Raw genomic sequence first — 5,537 nt, 5'->3', positions numbered from 1 at the left:
AGGAAATCATTAGGAGGAAGTCCGGAAGATTCCGAACTTCTCTCCTCTGACGCTTAAGTTAGACATGGGGGGCAAAGCGGAAGCTATGTTATGAATTGGTGAGAGTGTCAGAGTGGGAAGAATGGAATGAATACCTAGATCCTAAGGTGAGACTCCCTTTATAAAGGCGGTGGTGTGCGCTAAGACCCATGCCAGCTGTTGCTGAGCGAGGTCCGTGCTTGTGCTGGGTTGTGATCGCACGAATGCAGCCATACGCTGGTTCCAAGGACCACCATTATGGGTTCGAATCCCACCGACGCTGATTGGAGTTAAATCCCAATCTATATATTCTTGGTGGCCAGGGGAAAGAAAGGAAAAAATTAGATATAAACCCAAAAATATAAGCTTCTATTGGAAAAACCGATATATATTTTTCTTTCAATTTACACCCACTCTACATAAGCAAACTTTCCATATTGAGTATATGTATATAATTAATAGTTTTTCTCATTTTTTTTGATATATCTAATTTGCCCTTCTGATTGTAGAGAGTTAAATTAAGTAACTTCCTTAATCTTATCATCCATTTGAATTTGAAGCTGAAAAATCAATTCATTTTGACTTTATCATAATCAATTACGTCCTTAATTTCTCCCTTTCTTTATATTGTGATTACTAACTTGAGTATATATTTCTATATATGCACACATTTTAGTTCTTGTTTTCCTTATATGTAGATATTTTCTTTCCGAATAGAATTTCAATTTTCTTTTCCTTGACGGGATCAATTATTGTTTCAAAAGATGGAAGGAGACTTTGATTCAAACACTGAGAGAAAATGTTTTTCTTGCTTGAAAGAAAGGGCAAAGGCAAGCATGCACGGTACTTCTCACTTGTGTCTCTGAGGGAGAAATAAAGAAAATGTTCTAAAAGAAAAGAAAAGGTTTGGAGATGGGGTCAGGAAATGGGCAAAAATCTTTTGTTATTGTGTTTTCACTCCTAGGCTCACATTCGGTGCCTCTCTACATACTCGAAAAATGTCTAATTGTAAGGTATGTATCTTGTTATTGGATTACTTTCTTCTTCTATTTAGGTATATTGTCATATTGATCTCATGATAGCTTTTCACTCTCAAATACTAAATAGTTATATGCAAGTGAGGCTTAAATATCATAAACCTTCAAGATAAAAAAGGATCGTATCTTCTACGATCATAGGTATAATATAATAGAAAACCTAACAAAGAGGTATATGATACCAAAAAAAAAGAGAAATGATTCTAATGTAGAGGTGTCATACAAAAAGAAACAAAAATTAAACCTCCTATATATTAGATACATACTTGAAATCAAATTAACTAGAAAAAGTGTTTTGATGATCAGGTACCTTATTATATAGGTATATGCATATAGGTATAATATAGAGACTTTCAACCTAATAAACATGGTCAACTTGCAATGATAGAATACCTAAGAAAGAGGTTGATGTGAATGGGTTGATATGAAAATTCTTAGAATTCAGGTTAGCTAAACATATATGTCTAATTTTTAGGTTGTAATTAAAAACAAAAAACAATATATTAGTTGGGATAAAAACTTTAAACCTCTACCTTTAAGTTTTTTTTTTTTTTTTTGACTTTGTCAAGGGGAACCCAAAGGCTTCCTAGGCCCAAGATAAACCCCTTCGGCGCATGTGAAATGCTCCAACTGTGCATTGCAGCATAGTGCCTGGCCACTTTGACAGCTTCAGGATTCGAACCTAGGTTGGGGAGCACACCCAACTAAGCAAGAACCACTAGGCCACTTGCAGTGGTTTACCTCTACCTTTAAGTTAGATTGCAAGTAAAACATAAAGTTTAAATTACCGAAAAGTAAATTTAGGAAATTATTAAAAGAAAAACTCCATAATTCTAGCAATCATTATGAATTTAATGAAAACTGCGATAATAATGGGACCAATAATTTTTTTTACAATTAAGCTCAGGGGCGGACCTGTTATTAGGCCCGACGGGGTCCCTCCCCCCCCCTTTTAACAACTCAGGTGAGTACTGATAAAAATAGTAGTAGTATTTGATTGATTGACCATAGGAGTATTTGGGATTATGATAAATAACATAGCCATGAATAAATATACAGAAATAAAGGATGATTAGTGATTAATTCTTTCTTTTTTTTCCTTATTTGCATGATAGTCAAATTAGTTTTGATACTTGGTTGATTAATTAAAAGTCATCTTATCTTCATTTATTGAGTTGTTGATTAGTTTTGATACTTGGTTGATTAATTAAAAGTCATCTTATCTTCAGTTATTGAGTTGTTGATTCGAGTTATCATTGGTTTAGTTTTAATTATTGGCTTATGAATTATATACTACATATATAATTTATTAAATTATTGTTATAGTTGTATTTATTTACAAACAAATTTTTTATAACAAATTATTTCTGATAATTTATACTTCTATCTGGACCCCCCCCCCCCCCCCTCCCAATTTTTAAATCCTGGTTCCGCCCCTGATTAAGGTATTTAAAGATGACGTTAATCTTGCTAGTTAACTTATGTTTGTCAGATTTAGATTATGGCAATTTGTGTAATTCTTCGAAAAACGAAATCCAATATTTTATCCTAGTTGGCAATAATTGGGTGTAAATTAAAAAGAATTAATAGGTGGTTTTTTTCCATTAGATTTTTTAGAAATTGGGTGTATAATGAATTGCCCCGGAAAGAAAGCATTCTGACGTGATCCCCCGACATAGATTAGTTTCTGGGCTTAGAAAGTTTTTGAGGAACCGTACGTGTGATCTCGATCGAAAAAACAAAATGAAAAACACAATGAGGGTGATCGATAGTTTGGAATTGAGAAGGTAGGAAGAACAAGATCGAGGTGCAGATCGAGAAAAGAATAAGGGGCAAAACTAGAGTTGTAATGGTAGAAAATATATTGCAGGAGATTTAAATACCAATTAGGAGGTATATGAATAAAAACATCACCATTCTCTAAGATGTTCTGTACTAGCATGAACATGCATGCATTAAGAAAACCTTCCAATTAAAAGGTACATAGGCCTTTCTTCACTTTATTCATATTTATTAATAGAGTGCAAATTCAGAATTGACCGGGTACAAGACGTACTCGGTTTATTATTTTCCATGAAGGTAGTTACGTAGTACTCATGCATAGACATCTAGGCCCCAAGTCTTGGAAGCCGGATTGGTCCTGTATTTCCTATCTATGGTTTTGATGAGGTCCATGTCCTCTTTGCTCAGCTTGAAGTCATCAAGAACTTGCAGATTCTCTTTCAATCTCTCAACTTTTGAGGTCTTTGGAATGACTGCTATATTCCTTTGTATTCCCCACCTGAGAACAATCTGTGCTGCACTCTTTTCATACTTCTTAGCCAAACCCTGAAATATAGTTAGAATGCCACCCTTTTCAATCAGTACTTATATGTCTACTGTTATGAAGAAAACTGTTAATTGATTACTACATACCTTAAGGATTGGATCATCCAAACAAGAAATTGAACCAAAGTCCTTAGTGTTGGCCACAGAGCCTCCTAGAGGGGTATGAGCTGTAGCGCATATTCCGTGCTTCCTACAGAATTTGATGAGAGATTCGCGCTGGAAGTATGGGTGACTTTCAAACTGATTTACTGCAGGCTTTATTTTGGAGTAAGCTAAGCAATCTCTTGTTAGAAAGATGTCATAGTTGCTGCATACATATAGTCATATATTATGAATTTTCCTTTGTTCCAAAAAAAAAAAAAAAAAAAAACACTTATGTTATACAATATCATGATTTTAGTTTTATCTAATATTCATTAAATGATCCAACGATTTCCAGTTTTATTTTTCTTTTTTTTGGCACCTGATTCCAATGCTTCGAACTAATCCCAGAGACACAAGCTTTTCCATATCATGCCAGGTACTTTCCAGGGATATCGTGGTGTCCATGACCAGCATCCTATCCTCATCCAAAACACTACCAGTAGTACCAACTCCTGTGAAATTTATATGTAGAATACCCGAAAAAATCAAAGCTCAACCTAAATATTTTTCTGTTTAATCAATTTGTTATTATTAACCAATATGTTTGTATTAGAGAAAGAGAGATTTAGGCAACAAATGTATATACCAGTATGAGTGGTGGCTATAGGAAAGTGAATCAAGTAGAGATCTAGATCGATACTCTAACTGAAGCTTCTTCAGGCTGTCTCTGCAGGCCTCAACAACATGTCCATGGTCTGAATTCCAAAGCTGCGGGCATGAAATACATAAGGACAAGGTAATTACTCGATCACTAATAGTCTACACAAAAATAATTAGTAGTTAATTAGCAATCTAATTACTGAAGTTTCCAACTAGACTGGCCTTAGAGGTAATGAACACATGCTCCCTCTTGACAAGTCCAGACCGAAATGCTTCTGCAAGCGCGTTCCCAACTTCTACTTCATTCTTGTAATGGGCTGCAACATTATATGGGCAACTTAAAACTTCTCGATCAAATTCCGATTGAGGAGAATATATGTAACATAGTGAATAAATTGAGAAACAAACGTATGTTAAAAACGTCTAGCTTGGAGCTGGCAGGCCAAGTTTCGAGTCTACCATTAAAGATGATTACTGCAAATAATAAGCTGCTGTAATTAGGGAACAGTACGTACCAGCGCAGTCAAAATGGCGATAGCCAAGTTTTATGGCAGTGATGATGAGAGGTCTGATCTGATCTTTTTCCATGCGCCAAAGACCCAGACCCATTAGTGGCATCTCGAACCCACTATTCAGACTAATTGCCATATTTCTTCGAAAACCAATTAAAAATAGCTAGCTAGGGCTAGCTAAGCTTCTAAGTTCTTTCTCTCTCTCTCTCTCTCTCTCGTCTTCCTTTTTGTTTGGGGTAGCTACTGCTGCTCTGCTCTTGACTTTAAATATAGCTGCATGCATAAGCATTTGCGCCAGTATTAAAGAAAAGAGGGAACAACAATAAGAAGGGAGACTGAGACAACATTGGAGAGAGAAAACAGAAAGAGAGAGATACCACACACATGTTTAATGTTTGCAAAGATCTACATACAATTTAGTATATGGAATAAACATGGTGAAATGTAATAAACAAGAGAGTTGCTATTGGATCTCCTAACTTGCTTACTAGATTTCTCTTATTTTTTAATTATTAAATGACATATATGTCCTTATATAAAAAGACTATTACAAACAATAAAATATTAAGAAAAAATATATATACTTGTTCTCTCTCCAAAGCTTTATAAGGATATAAACACAATTTATATTACTTTTATTATTAGTTTCCATTTTCAAATCTCATTTCTCATTTTCTTTGTTCATGAAAGCTTTCAAGAAAAAAAAATTCAAAAGAAAATACATTCAAAATTACTTGGTGAATTATACAAGAACAAAATTGCAATATGAAAAAAATTAGATAAAGGACTTTCTCATTAGTATAACAAGATCATGAAATGATGGATAGAGAGTCATCGTGTAAACTAAACCAAATCAACATGTGAAGTTGTATATAAGATAAAGCTAAATAAAAATAAT

At 34.2% G+C, this 5,537-nt stretch overlaps 1 pseudogene; it reads right to left on the bottom strand.

The window, feature by feature from the left end:
- Positions 1 to 3,149: 3,149 nt before the first annotated feature.
- LOC133741274 (NADP-dependent D-sorbitol-6-phosphate dehydrogenase-like) lies at positions 3,150 to 4,787 on the bottom strand (annotated as a pseudogene).
- Positions 4,788 to 5,537: the final 750 nt, after the last annotated feature.

This window comes from Rosa rugosa, chromosome 3, assembly GCF_958449725.1.
Source record: "Rosa rugosa chromosome 3, drRosRugo1.1, whole genome shotgun sequence".
Classification (NCBI taxonomy): Eukaryota; Viridiplantae; Streptophyta; class Magnoliopsida; order Rosales; family Rosaceae; genus Rosa; species Rosa rugosa.
Note: the sequence above shows the minus strand (reverse complement) of the source record. Positions and strands in the feature narration are given on the sequence as shown.